Here is a 15,793-nt window from a genome sequence, read left to right on the forward strand (position 1 = left end):
AAATTATCACTGCATTTGCTGTAGATGATTAACACTTTAGTGTTTACTATGCACTAGGCACTATTCTAAGCTCTTATAAATATTACATCATTTGGTCCTCATGACTCCTATGAAGTAGATAGTATTCCTACCTACATTTTACAGATGAGGACACTGGTGAAAAGACATTAAATTACCCAAGGTTAGTAGCCAGGGAATGCCACGTAGCAGGGATGGAATTTGAGCATAATCAGTCAGCTAGGGCTGCCATAACAAATGTCCACAGGCTACGTGGCTGAAACAACAGAAACTGACTTCTCACAGTTACGGAGGTAGAAGTCCCAGGTAAAGGTCTGGCATGACTTGATTTCTGGTGAGTGCTCTCTTCCTGGTTTGCAGACAGCTGCCTTTTCATTTTGTCCTCACATGGCCTTTTCCTCCGAGTCCATGAGGAGAGAGAAGAGTGAGCTCTCTCGTGTCTCTTCCTATAAGGGTACTGATCCCAATGAATCAGGGCCTCACCTTCATGGCCTCATTTAACCTTAATTTTTTTTTCCCCCCAAATACAGTCACACTGGGCTTCAACATGAATTTTGAGAATACATATAGTAAATCCATAACCATTCCATCACCCAAAAATTAACATCCTTCTTGCATGCTGATATAAATGACCAGATCTCATGAGAACTCACTACCATGAGAACAGTACCAAGGGAAATGGTGCTAGAGCATTCATGAGAAATCCACCACCACGATCCAGTCACCTCCCACTAGACCCCACCTCCAACACTGGGGATTACATTTCAATGTGAGACTTTGGGGCTGGGGACACATATCCACACTGTAACAGATGGAGAAATGAGAGTAGAGAAAATAACCAAAAACATTGGTGGAAACTACCACATGGTGAAAAACTCCAGGAAAATTCCAAGCTCAGGGCCAATAAATTCAGGAAGTCCTTTTTCATGCTGGTATAACAGATGCAGCAAAAGACAACTTACAGAGACTCCAATTAAAATGGTGGTGGTAGGGAGAATTCTATAGTGGAGAAAAAAGTTTGGTTGGTACCTGATTTTTAATAACGATTGTGAAAGCTATGAAAATAAATCTGTTGAATTTGTAGTTAAAATTTTTGTTATAATTGTAACTGTGTTAATTGTTAAAAGGACACAAATTGAATCACTCCTCTGCCTTTCTTCTATAACATTTCTGACCAGACTGGATGTGGTAACTCAGGCCTATAACCCCAGCACTTTGGGAGGCTGAGGTGAAAGGATCTCTTGAGGCAAAGGGTTGCAGGCTGCAGCTGTGGCTGCATCATTACACTGCAGCCTGGGCAAGAGAGCAAGACCCTGTCTCAAAAAAGAAAACAAAAATCTAAGGCCTGGCGTGGTGGCTCAGGCCTGTAATCCCAACACTCTTTCTTTTTCTTTTTTTTTTTGAGACGGAGTCTCGCTCTGTCGTCCAGGTTGGAGTGCAGTTGCACGATCTCGGCTCACTACAAGCTCCGCCTCCCACGTTCACGCCATTCTGCCTCAGCCTCTCGAGTGGCTGGGACTACAGGCACCCCCCACCACGCCTGGCTAAATTTTTGTATTTTAGTAGAGATGGAGTTTCACCGCCAACACTTTTTCTTTTCTTTTTTTTTTTTGAGCACCTGGGCTGGAGTGCAGTGGCACAAACATGGCTCACTGTGGCCTCAACTTCCTGCACTCAGGTGATCCTTCTGCTTCAGCCTCCCTTGTAGAGGAGTGCCACACACCCCAGGTGTGTGGCACCATGCCTGGCTAATTTTTTTTTACAGGGTCTCACTTTGTTGCCCAGGCTGATCAAACTCCTGAGCTCATGTGATCCTACCCCCTTGGCCTCCCAAAGCACTGGGATGACAGGCATGAGCCCCCACGCCTGGCCAATCCCAGCACTTTGGGAAGCCAAGGTGGGAGAATCACTTGAGCCAAGGAGTTTGAGACCAGCCCTGGCAAAACAGCAGCACCCCATCTCTCCAAAAATAACATTTAAAAATTAGCCAGTCGTGGTGAAGCATGCCTGTAGTCCCAGATACTCATGAGGCTGAGGTGGGAAGATTGCTTGAGCCCAGAAAGTTGAGGCTGCAGAGAACCATAGCCGTGCTACTGCACTTCAGCCTGGGCAACAGAATGAGACTCTGGCCCCTGCCTCAAATTTTTTTCTGATGAAATCTATTCTGATGAATAGATTTTCCATTCCATGCTTCATTTTTGTAACTTATTCATTGATCTGAACTTCTATTTAATGGTATAAGGCCTTGAAGCAATTTGAAACACAGCCTTGTGTAGGAAGCAATGATTCATAATTCTATAGTTCTGAGAGAAGCCTGATAACATTTATCTCTTTTTCTCCATCTTATCTCCTATTATGTCTCCCATTTTATTGGGGGAATAATCCCACTTTTTAAAACACTAAATCAGGCTGGCTGTGGTGGCTCTCACCTGTAATCTCAGCACTTTGGGAGGCCAAGGTGGGCAGATCACCAGAAGTCAGGAGTTTGAGACCAGCCTGGCCAACATGGTGAAACCCTGTTTCTACTAAAAATATAAAAAATTAGCCAGGCCTAGCAGTGCACACCTGTAGTCCCAGCTACTTGGGAGGTTGAAGCAGAAGAATCACTTGAACCTAGAAGGCAGAAACTGCAGTCAGCCAAGACTGCCCCACTGCATTCCAGCCTGGGCAATAGAATGAGACTCTATCTCAAAAAAGAGCAAATTAGCCTAAATATCAAGTTGAGAGATGCTAGGGATGATCCTCCTTAAAATTAACCACTAAAATTTTTTTAAAAGTATAAAGGCAAATTGAGAAATGAATAGATCCAGATATCCCATTATCCATCCTATAGGGGTTCCAAAAGGAGAAAACACAGATGATTTGGAGGAAGAAATACACAAAGAAATACTAAAAGAAAAATTTCCAGAGTTAAAGGAGACATGAGTCTTCTAATTTAAGAGGCTTATGGAATACCAAGCAAGATACATGACAAAGGTTTCAAACTTGGAATACATCAAAGTAAAATTTCAGAATTTTAGATTTTATTGGAACTTTAGATTTATTTATATTGAGAAAATAACAAAAGACTCTCTACAAAAGAAAGAATCAGACTGGCATCCAACTCCTCACCAATTAACATTACATGCAAAAAAGATTCTGCAATGTCTAAGAGAAACTAATTTTGGCTGGGCACAGTGGCTCAAACCTGTAATCCCAGCACTTTGGGAGGCTGAGGTGGGTGGATCACTTGAAGTCAGGAGTTCAAGTCCAGCCTGGCCAACATGATGAAACCCTGTCTCTACTAAAAATACAAAAATTAGCCAGGTGTGGTGTGGGCACCTGTAATCTCTGCTACTCAGGAGGCTGAGGCAGGAGAATCACTTGAACCTGAGAGATGGAGTCTGCAGTGAGCTGAAATGGTGCCACTGCACTCCAGCCTGAGTGACAGAGTGAGATCTATCTCTAGTAACAATAATTTTGACTTCAGATCACCATACTAAGTGTGTTAAGGTACGGTTTCATTTGGAGAAATTATATAGATAGCTTTTCTCTAAGTGTTCCCTTGGCCTTCTTGCTTTGACTGAAACCTGGCTCTTCCCTGAGGACACTGATTGCCCTGTAGCTTTCTCCAGTGATAACTGTTTTCTCTCCCATGTACCACTGGGTTTGGAGTCTAGCTGGAGGTTCTTATTTCACAAATACATAAATAAATAGAAGACAGAAGTCGGTTGGCATGCGAGAGGTTTTCTCACTCTAGGTAGATTCTTCGAGCGATCACTATGTCGACAGACACAGATGTTTCCTTTTCTTCGTACGATGAAGATCAGGGATCCACACTTACTCAAAAGCTAAAGAGGCGCCATTCACCCCCATTGGAATGGCAGGTTTTATAGCAATTGTTGCATACGGATTACACAAATTGAAGAGGAGGGGAAATACTAAAATGTTTCATCATCTGATCCACATGTGTGTGGGAGCCCAAGGCTTTGTTGTAGGAGCAATGGCTGGGTTGGTATGGGCTATCGGGAATTCTAAGCAAAAACTAAGCCTTAGAAGAAGAGATGCTGTCTTGACCTTGTTGGAGGAGCTTGCTTTAGTTAGACATCTCATTATTGAAGTTACATATTAATGTTGAAAATACACTAAGTGGGTTAAGATGGTAACAGCATTTTGAATATTGGCTTCCTTTCTTGCAGGCTTGATTTGCCTGGTGATTGAATTACTAGTGACTAGGTTTACTAGTAGGTCATTAAAGGAAGTAGAGTTAACATAAAAGATACATGTCACCTAAATACACTTCAGAGTGTTGAAATGTCCTCCTTGTTATACTGTTAAGATGAAATTAGTTCTAAAGAAGATAGTAAGCCAACCCTGAAGTACTCCCAGTTTGCTGCAGAATCTCACGTTTTGAATGTTATATAAGAGTCTTATTTGCCCAGTTAATTTAACTTTTTCCTGCCTGTCTTGTGGACTCGCTGGCTCTTTTAGAACTCTGTCCAAAAAGTGCATGGAATATAACTTGTAAAGCCCCCCACAACTGACAGTATCTATGTGTGTGTGTTTAAACCCAACCTCAAAAGCTTACAATAGAGCTGTATAGTAGTAGTATTAAAGAATCACAATTGTAAACACGAGAATAACTGATGGATTCTAGTTTAGTTCTTTTGTAATTGCAGAATTATATTTTTGCTGCTGTTACATTAGAATAATTTTTAAATGTTATCTTGAAATAGAAATATGTATTTTGGTTGGGCACTGTGGCTCATACCTGAAATCCTAGCACTTTGGGAGGCCAAGGCGGGCGGATTACCTGAGCTCAGGAGTTTGAGACTGCCCTGGGCAACATGGTGAAACCCTGTCTCTACCAAAAATACAAAAAATTAGTCCCAGCTACTCAGGAGGCTGAGGCATGAGAATCGCTTGAACCAAAAAAGCGGAGGTTGCAGTGAGCCTACACCATGCCACTGCATTCCAGCCTGGGTGACAGAATGAGACTCTGTCTCCAAAAAAAAAAAGGAGAGGAAGAGATGTGTATTTTAAGAGCTCACGCAAAAATAAATGAACACTATTAAAATGTGTATGTTGCTTATTTTCTCCATAAAAACTGTAAACACTAAACAAGTTACCTATAATGGAATTAATGACTTATAAGCAAACTCATTTGGCCAGAAAGTATACAGAATTTTTTTGTTTTTTGTTTTTAGTTTCACTCTGTCTCCCAGGTTGGAGTGCAGTGGCACAATCTCGGCTCAGTGCAACCTCCACTTCCCAGGTTCAAGTGATTCTCCTACCTCAGCCTCCACAGTAGCTGGGATCAGAGGCGCCCAGCACCATGCCCGGCTAATTTTTGTATTTTTTAGTAGAGATGGGGTTTCAACATTTTGGCCAGGCTGGTCTCAAATTCCTGACCTCAGGTGATCTGCCTGCCTTGGCCTCCCAAAGTGCTGGGATTATAGGCGTGAGTCACCGTGCCCTGCACACAAACTTTTATATACTATGGAATGCCATTATACTTGTGAAATTCTCTTGTGTATCCTGAATTTACATTCCATGGTGATAACATGGTATATGTAATGTTATGAAAGTGACCATGTCCATAAATAGAAAGAAATCCCATAACTCCTACTACATCACTTCTACCTTTTGCAACCATTTCCATTTCACTAACTTCTGTCCTGCTGCTATGGAAAAACTATCTGGACTCCTAGAAAATCCCTTCTTGCCAAACAAAGAACACACCAGCTCACCGCTCTCTCCTGCCTCATTTTTTCCCTCATATAAGGTTCATGAGGGCCATAGCTTTGTTTGTTCTGATTTTCTCTGCTTCTAGCATCAAGTACTGTGCCTGGCACACTATACAAGCTTAGTCTTTAATGAAAAAATACAAATTAAATCTGTATATGGGCTGAGTGTGGTGGTTCATGTCTGTAATTCCAGCACTTTGGGAGGCCAAGGCGGGCCTATCACTTGAGGCCTGGAGTTTGAGACCCAGCCTGGCCAACGTGGTGAAATCCCATCTCAAAAAAAGAAAAAAAAAAACAGTCTGGGCACGGTGGCTCATGTTTGTAATCCCAGCACTTTGGGAGGCCAAGGTGAGAGGATCACCTGAGGTCAGAAGTTCAAGACCAGCCTGGCCAACATGGCGAAACACTGTCTCTACTAAAAATACGAAAAAAAAAAAAAAAAAAAATAGCCGGCACGGCGGTGGGTGCCTGTAATCCCAGCTACTCGGGAGGCTGAGGCATGAAAATCACTTGAACCTGGGAGGTGGAGGTTGCAATAAGCTGAGTTCACACCACTGCATTCCAGTCTGGGTGATACAGCAAGGCTCCGTCCCCTCCCCAAAAAAGAAAAAAAGTTCACTTTGCTGCCAAGATCGTGAGTTTTTGCTATTTCTTTCAATTAGGGGATGTTATACGTGTATGATGGCAACCAGTGACCACTGTATGTTTTCATTTCTCTCCTTTCCTAAGGGAAGTTTCTTTCTTTGTCTTTTCTTTTTTTCCAATTGTGGTTACCATGGTTTTGTTTTTTGTTTTTTCAGTTTGAGATGGAGTCCCGTTCTGTCGCCCAGGCTGGAGTGCAGTGGCACGATCTCAGCTCACTGAAACCTCTGCGTCCTGAGTTCAAGCAATTCCCCTGCCTTGGTCTCCCGAGTAGCTGGGACTACAGGAGCACACCACCACACTCGGCTAATTTTTGTATCTTTAGTAAAGACGGGGTTTCACCATGTTGGCCAAGCTGGTCTTGAACTCCTGACCTCATGATCCTCCCGCCTCAGCCTCCCAAAGTTCTGGGATTACAGGCGTGAGCCACTGTGCCCGGCCACTATGTTTTATTTTTACCATTGCATGTTGACTGAGCTGGAGTCAGTTAAGTGTAATTTGGCAATCATTTGCCATGAGAAGCTGTATTGTATCTAGACCTGAAAAGAAATACAAATCATCCATGGGTTTTTGACCCTCAATGGGAATGAATAATGAGACTTTCAGCTATCTCCCTGAGGAGGTGTATTTTATCATGTAGGTTAGCCAGTTACATTAGCTCGGGTGTGACTATTTTTAAGAAAGTATACAGATGCTAAATACAGTGTGGAATCCTGGATTGGATCTTGGAACAGAAAAGGATAATTATTGGAAAAAGCAATGAAAGCCAGATGAAGTCTGTAATTTGTTTAGTATTCTTAGTTTTAACACATGTTCTATGATTACGTAAGATGTTAGCACCAGGGAAACTTGTGTGAAGGCTATATGGGAACTCTGTACTATCTTTGCAACTTTTCTATAAATTTAACAGTCAACATATAATATAAAAACAAAACAAAACTACAAGGCTGGGCCTGGTGGCTCATGTCTGTAATCCCAGCACACTGGGAGGCCAAGGCAGGAGGATGGCTTGAACCCAGGAGTTCGAGACCAGTCTGAGCAACATAGTGAGATACTGTCGCTACAAAAAATAATACAGCAAAAAAATTAGTCAGGCATGGTGGTGCACGCCTATAGACCCAGCTACTCAGGAGGCTGAGATGGAAGGATCACTTGAGCCCAGGAGGTCAAGGCTGCAGTGAGCCATGATGGTGCCACTGCACTCCAGGCTGGGTGAGAGCAAGACCCTGTTTTCAAAATAAGAAGAAAAAAAGAAAACCATACAAACAAAAACCAAAATAGTGTATGTATAGCAAAAGGTTTGTGTATGGAAACTGGGCTGTCAGGACACACAGAATGTCTTTTCTGGCCAGGTGTGGTGGCTCATGCCTGTAATCACAGCACTGTGGGAGGCCGAGGTGGGCGGATCATGAGGTCAAGAGATTGAGACCGTCCTGGCCAACATGGTGAAACCCAATCTCTACTAAAAATGCAAAAATTAGCTGGGCAAGGTGGCGTGCGCCTGTAGTCACAGCTACAAGGGGGGCTGAGGCAGGAGAATTGCTTTAACCTGGGAGGCAGAGGTTGCAGTGAGCCGAGATCATGCCATTGTACTCCAGCCTGGCGATAGAGCAAGCCTCCGTCTCAACCAAAAAAAAAAAAAAAAAAGAAAGAATGTCTTTTCTTACTCAGTATTGACTTTTTTTTTCTCAACAACATTCTATTTTCTACTGGGAAACTGTGCATTCCCTTATTCTCAGTCTTTGTGATTTAGAGGGACACTAATTCCACCTCTGCTTCTATGGATAGCAACTGACCTAGACTTGACCTGCTGAGCAACATCACATCTTCTTGGTCACAGTTACAGATTCAGGGATGGACACGTGATTTAATCAGAGCAAATAAGGTACAATTACAAGACTCTTGTGAAACTGTTAAGAAGCCTGCCAGGTTGAGGCTGCAGTGAGCTATGATTGCGCTACTGTACCCCAGCCTGAGCCACACAGTAAGACTCTGCCTGAAAAAAAAAAAGCCAGAATCTCTCCCTTCCACTGGGGGGTTGATAAGAAGAGTTGTATTAATCTTATTGTCATCACAAGGTGAGAGGCTGCTGCAAAACAGGACCAAGACAGGAAAGAGTAGAACAAAAGAGCACAGCCAAGGACTGACAGCATTACTTACACTCCTTTACCCAGCCAGGCCCTGGACTTTCAAAATAAAGTATGTTTGTTCTATGAGGCCATTTAAGTCTGATTCTTACAACTTGACGGAATCTAGACTAAGACATAAATCGCTAACTATAGTGAGGTAATGCAAAACCGTGAATTAGTATGAAACCATCAAAAAAATGTATTTGTTGGTGCATATAAAAATCTTTGGAGGCAGGGTGCAGTGGCTCACACCTGTAATCCTAGTACTTCGGGAGGCTGAGGCAGGTGAATTACTTTATGTCGGGAGTTTGAGACCAGCCTGGGCAACATGGGGAAACGCCCGTCTCTACTAAAAATACAAAAATTAGCTGGGTATGGTTGCGCACACTTGTAATCCCAACTACAAGGTGGGAGGATCGTTTGATCTGAGAGGCAGAGATTGCAGTGAGCCAAGATCCCACCACTGCACTCCAGCCTGGGCGACAGAGCAAGACTCCATCTCAAAAAAACCAAGAAAAACAACAACAACAAAAAACTTTGGAAAGACTAATCAGTTAACTGGATTGGGATTAAAAGAGATTTTCACATTCTGCTCTACACATTTCTGAATTATTTGAATTTTTTAATAGGAGCATATATTACTCCTGTTACCAGAAATAGCAAACATCAAGCTGAACTGCAGTTAAGGAAGTGCTGTGATAAAGAGAAAACTGTTTGATTCTTTTTTTTTTTTTTTTGAGACGGAGTCTCACTCTGTCACCCAGGCTGGAGTGCAGTGGCCGGATCTCAGCTCACTGCAAGCTCCGCCTTCCGGGTTTACGCCATTGTCCTGCCTCAGCCTCCCGAGTAGCTGGGACTACAGGCGCCTGCCACCTCGCCCGGCTAGTTTTTTGTATTTTTTAGTAGAGACGGGGTTTCACCAGGTTAGCCAGGATGGTCTCGATCTCCTGACCTCGTGATCCGCCCGTCTCGGCCTCCCAAAGTGCTGGGATTACAGGCTTGAGCCACCGCACCCGGCCAACTGTTTGATTCTTAAACAAAAAAAATTGAAGCCCAAGTTCTTTTAATTTGCCTTGTTCAATTAGTTACTTAACTTTATGAACTCGTCATACACTGAGACCCTAAAGTTGTTTTTGTTTTGAATAAATGCTATATAGCTGAAAGTGACAAACACTTTGCTCATGGCAGTATACAGAAAGTTTCAGGGAAGATTAAAAGGCATGAAAACAGCTGGGTGCGGTGGCTCATGCCTGCAATCCCAGCACTTTGGGAGACCAATGCGGGTGGATCACTTGAGGTCAGGAGTTCGAGACCAGAAGGCCAACATAGTGAAACCCCATCTCTACTAAAACTACAAAAATAAGGCAGGTGTAGTGGCGGGTGCCTGTAATCCCAGCTACTCGGGAGGCTAAGACAATCGCTTGAAACTTGGAGGCGGAGGCTGCAGTGAGCCTAGATCGTGCCACTGCACTCCAGCCTCGGTGACAAGAATGAGACTCTTTCTCAAAAATAAAAATAAAAAAATAAAATAAGACATGAAAACATGACTCTTGATAGACAATTCTAGCAATACACAAACTGTTTTTACTTTGTTTCCCGAAAGTCTTGAATTTGTTGTCCACCTCATTTTCTGGTTATGAATTTTAAATTACAGCATAGAACCAATGTCTGAGATGTAATCTGTTATTGGTTTAAATTCAGGACTCATAATACAATATTATGACTCCACAGGAGTCTGCTCACATATTCCATGGGCTCATGTAGTGATCTTAATTATGTTTCAGAAAAAAAGCATCATGGTCACCCATTCCCAATAAACACAGTTGAATTACAAAACTAGTCCTAATATGTAGAATGTCAGTCAACAATGAGAATTCCTTTATATCTATACATCATGAGAATACCTAGGTAAGTTACTTAATAAATCCTGATCCCAACTTAAAAAGCAACTTTTGCTGAGGTAGATGGATCAATTGAGCTCAGGAGTTTGATACCAGCCTGGACAACATAAGGAAACCCTGTCTCTATGGGGGAAAAAAAAAAAAAAAAAAAAGAAAGCAAAAACCTAAAAACTACCACCAACTAAAACCTAGTCAGGCATGATGGTGTACCACTGTGGTCCCAGCTGAGTGAGGTACGAGGATTTCTTGGACCGGGGAGGTCAAGGCTATAGTGAACTATGTGATTGTGCCACTCCAGCCTGGGTGACAGAGCAAGACCATCTCAAAAAATACACAGAATAACACTTTTGCCACTCTAGAAAGATGCCGGTTCAACAAGTTTATTAAAGAATAAAATGGCTGGGCACGGTGGCTCACGCCTGTAATCTCAGCACTTTGGGAGGCCAAGGCGGGTGGATCAGGAGATTGAGACCACCCTGGCCAACATGGTGAAACCTTGTCTCTACTAAAAATACAAAAAAAAAAAAAAAAAAAAATTAGCTGACCGTGGTGGTCCGTGCCGGTAATCCCAGCTACTCAGGAGGCTGAGGCAGGAGAGTCGCTTGAACCAGGGAGTTGGAGGTTGCAGTGAGCCGAGATCGTGTCACTGCACTCCAGCCTGGTGACAGAGTGAGACTCCATCTCAAAAAAGAAAAAAAACAAACAAAAAGCATTGGGCTGAGCGCAGTGGCTTATGCCTGTAATCCCAGCACTCTGGGGGCTGAGATGGGAGACTTGCTTGAGGCCAGGAGTTTGAGACCAACCTGGGTAACATAACAAGATCTTATCTCTATAAACACAATTTTTAAAAACTCAGCCAGGTGTGGGGACATGCACCTGTAGTTCCAGCTACTGTGGAGTCTGAGGAGGGGACTGCTTGAGCCCAGGAGTTTGAGGCTGCAGTGAGCTATGATGACACACACCACTCAACTGCTGCCTGGGTGACAGAATGAGACTGTCTCTCAAAAAGCTAAAATAGGCTGGGTGCCATGGCTCACGCCTGCAATCCCAGTACTTTGGGAGGTCGAGGCTGGTCGGCCGGAACACCTGAGGTTGGGAGTTTGAGACCAGCCTGACCAACATGGAGAAACCCCATTTCTACTAAAAATACAAAAAAATTAGCTGTGCGTGGTGGCGCATGCCTGTAATCCCAGCTACTCGAGAGGCTGAGGCAGGAGAACCACTTGAACCCCAGAAAGAAGAGTTGCAGTGAGCCGATATCATGCCATTGTACTCCAGACTGCACAATAAGAGTGAAACTCCGTCTCAAGAAAAAAAAAGAAAAAGAAAAATTAAAAAAAAAAAAGATAAAAACCAACGTGTGCACAATTCTGTTAATCATTTACAACAAAGGTCATAAACTGGTGATCTGGGGTTGGGATTCTGCTGATACGTGATTTTGACGTACATTGTTTAAACAGTAACAAAAAATTAGTTTAAAATTAGGAGATTTTGAGTAAAAAAGCCCAAATTTTGGGGAGTCTTTTGAAAAACTGAAAAATCTGGTGACACTACACTTCTACATTGGGTTTTAATTTTATTTTTGAGAGACAGAGCCTCACTCTGTCACCCAGGCAAGAGTACAGGGGCTTGATCATGGCTCACTGCAGCTTCGAACTCCCAGGCTGAAACAATCTTCCTGCCTCAGCCTCCCAAGTAGCTGGGATCAACGTGTGCACCACTACATCCTGGCTAATTTTTGTATTTTTTGTAGAGATGAGGTCTCACTTTGTTACCCAGGTTGATCTTGAGCTCCTGGGCTCAAGCGATCTGCCTGCCTCGACCTCCCAAAGTGCTGGAATTAACAGGTGTGAGCCACCATGCTTGGTCTACAAGCTCTGCCTTGTCAGTGGAAGCTAAATAATGGGTGCATGTGGACACAGAGTGGAATAATAGACACTGGAGAGTAGGAAGGGTGGGAGGGTGCTGAGGAATAAGAAACTACTTAGTGGATATGATGTACGTTATTCGGGTGCTAAAAGCCTAGACTTCACCACTACATAATATATCCATGTAATAAAATTGCTCTTGTGGCCCTTAAATTTATATAAAAAACAAAATTAAAAAAGTCATAGCCAAACCTGAGTTCACACAGGTTTTTTCCTGCTGTCTTCTTTTATAGCTCTGTGTTTTACATTTAGGTCTAATTGACGGTTTCTGTGAAAGGTGTACGATCTATGTCTTGATTCACTTTTTGCATATGGATGTCCAGTAGTTCCAGCACTATTTGTCGAAAAGGCAATCCTTTCTCCGTTGAACTGCCTTTGCTCCTTGATCAAAAATCAATCTTTGACTAAGATCAATTTGTAATTGTGGGAGTCACACAATTCTATTTGTGTGGGTCTATTTCTGGTCTCTTTATTCTGTTCCATTGATCTAGTTGTCTTTTCTTTTGCCAATACCACATTGTCTTGGTTACTGTAGCTTTATAATAAATATTGAAGTCTGGTAGTGTCGGTCCCTCAGCTCTGTACTCAATCAATACTGTATTGCCTATTCTAAGTCCTTTACCTTTACAATTAAACTTTAGATAAATTTGTCTATACCCCCAAAATAACTTGCTGGGATTTTGACTGGCACTGAGCTGAGTCTATAAACCCAGTTGAGAAGAACTGACATCTTGACAATATTGAATCTTCCTACTCATGTGCATGGAATACATTAAATTTCTTAGATTTTCTTTCTTTCACCAGTTCTGTAGTTTTCCCTATATAAGTTGTACACATATTTTCTTAGATTTATACTTAAGCATTTCTTATTTTTTGGTGCTAAGGTAAATGGTATTAGGTTAATTTCAAATTCCAATTGTTTATTACTGGTATATAAGAAAGCAATTTACTTTTGTGTATTAGTCTTGTATCCTGCAACCTTGCTGTGATCACTAATTAGTTCCAGAAGTTTTTTCCGTTTCCGATTATCTGTGATTTTCTGCATAGACAATCATGTTATTATTGGGGAATAGTTTTATTTCTTCCTTCCCAGTTTCTATATTCTTTATTTCCTCGTCTTACTGCATTAGCCAGCATCTCAGTACAATATTGATAGGAGTGGTGAGAGGACATCCTGACCTTTTTCCTGATCTTAGTGGGAAGAATCTAATTTCTTACCAGTAAGAATGATGTTAGTTGTAGAATTTTGTAAATTAAAAAAAATCAAGTTGAAAAAGTTCCCTCCTGTTCCTAGCTTGCTGAGAGCTTTTGTCATGAATGGGTACTGAATTTTGTCAAGTGCTTTTTTGTGGCTGGGCACCGTGGCTCACACCTGTAACATCATCGCTTTGGGAAGTTGAGGTGGGCAGATCACTTGAGTCCAGGAGTTTGAGACAAGCCTGGGTGACATGGCCAAGTCCCACCTCTATAAAAAATACTAAAATTACTCAGGCGTGGTGATGTGCAACTATAGTCTCAGTTATCTGGAGGCTGAGGTGTGAGGATTGCCGTGAGCCAAAACCATGTCACTGCACTCCGGCCTGGGCAACAGAGTGAGACTCTGTCTCAAATTTTTCTTAAAAAAAGCTTTTTCATCATCTATTCATACGATAATGAGATTTTTCTTCTTTAGTCTATTGATGTGATGGATTACTTTGATTTCTGGATGTTGACTAAGCCTTAAATATCCACAGTAAATACCACTTGGTCATGGTATATAATTATTTTTATCTGATTTTAGAGACAGGGCCTTGCTCTGTCCCCAGGGTGGAGTGCAGTTGTGTGAACACTGCTCACTGCAGCCTTGACCTCCTGGGCTCAAGCTATCCTTCTGCCTCAGCCTCCCATGTGGTCCTATCTAGCTGGGACCACAGGCGTGGACCACCATGCCTAGTTAATTTTTTGATTTTTTTTGGTAGAGACAAGGTCTCACTTTGTTGTCCAGGCTGGTCTCCATCTCCTGGGCTCAAGTGATTCTCCTACCTTTGCTTCCGAAATTGCTGGGATTATACCTGTGAGCCACCGTACCTGGCCAATACAATTCTTTCTATTTATTGTTGGATTCCATTTGGTAACACTTTATTGAGAACTTTTGCATCTATGGTCATGAGATATTGGTACGTATTTTTCCTTTCTTGTAATGTTTTTGTCTGACTTTGGTATTAGGGTGATGCTGGCATCACAGTATGAATTAGGAGGTCAGAATAAATTTTTTATTATAAAATATTTCAAAGAAGAGAAAATAAATATATGTGTATTCTATGGCAAGGTTTAATACATTTTAACATTTTCCCAATTTGGTTGACTTGAAATACATACCCACTCACACATCCAAGTACATCTGAAGCTTGTATCTCCCCAAACCCACCCCAAAATAATTACTACCCCAAAATAATTACTGTATGTAAAGTATTTGTTACCTTCATTTGTATTTATACTATGACCTTATATTTACCATCTATAGAGAGTACAGCATATTGTTTTGCAGACTTTTAAATTTCATGTAAAGAATATAAGTTTTGCTTTGGCTTTTGTTTGTACAGAATTTTAGGTTTATTCATGTTGTATTAAATGGCTCTAATTTAATCAACTATCTTGTTATACTGTGCAAATATGCAACTTATTTATGCTTTCTCCTATTGATGGTCATTTAGATTGTTGCCAATCTTTTAATTGTAAAACTTTTTTTCTTTTTTTGAGACAGGATCTCCCTATGTTGCCCAGGTTGGAGTGCAGTGGTGAGATCTTGGCTCACTGCAACCTTCACTTCCTGGGCTCAAGCAGTTCTCCTGCCTCAGCCTCCCAAGTAGCTGGGATACAGGCATATGCCACCATGCCTGTCTAATTTTTGTATTTTTAGCAGACGTTGGGCAGGCTGGTCTCGAACTCCTGACCTCATGATCTGCCCGCCTCGGCCTCCCAAAATGCTGGGATTACAGGCGTGAGCCACCGTGCTCGGCCTCAATTATCGTTTTTAATGAATTTGAACAAATATAAATATCTCAGAAGAGTTAACCCTAATTAAATAAAGCTGATTTTCAAATGTATTGTCCTACACTACTTTTTGGAGACATTTACTTCTATACACCTATCTATATCTAAGTATATATTCTGCTTTTAAGAGTACTGAAGGCCAGGAACGGTGGCTCATGCCTGTAATCTCAGCATTTTGGGAGGTCAAGGTGGGCAGATCACAAGGTCAGGAGTTCGAGACCAGCCTTGCCAATATGGTGAAACCCCATCTCTACCAAATATAAAAAATTAGGCCGGGTGCAGTGGCTCAAGCCTGTAATCCCAGCACTTTGGGAGGCCGAGATGGGCGGATCACGAGGTCAGGAGATCGAGATCATCCTGGCTAACACGGTGAAACCCCATCTCTACTAAAAAATACAAAAAACTAGCCGGGCGAG

At 42.1% G+C, this 15,793-nt stretch overlaps 1 pseudogene; it reads left to right on the plus strand.

Annotated features, from left to right (window-relative positions):
- The first annotated feature begins 3,767 nt into the window (after positions 1 to 3,767).
- Positions 3,768 to 4,053, plus strand: LOC111552231 (annotated as a pseudogene).
- Positions 4,054 to 15,793: the final 11,740 nt, after the last annotated feature.

This window comes from Piliocolobus tephrosceles, chromosome 8, assembly GCF_002776525.5.
Source record: "Piliocolobus tephrosceles isolate RC106 chromosome 8, ASM277652v3, whole genome shotgun sequence".
In the NCBI taxonomy this organism is placed as follows: domain Eukaryota; kingdom Metazoa; phylum Chordata; class Mammalia; order Primates; family Cercopithecidae; genus Piliocolobus; species Piliocolobus tephrosceles.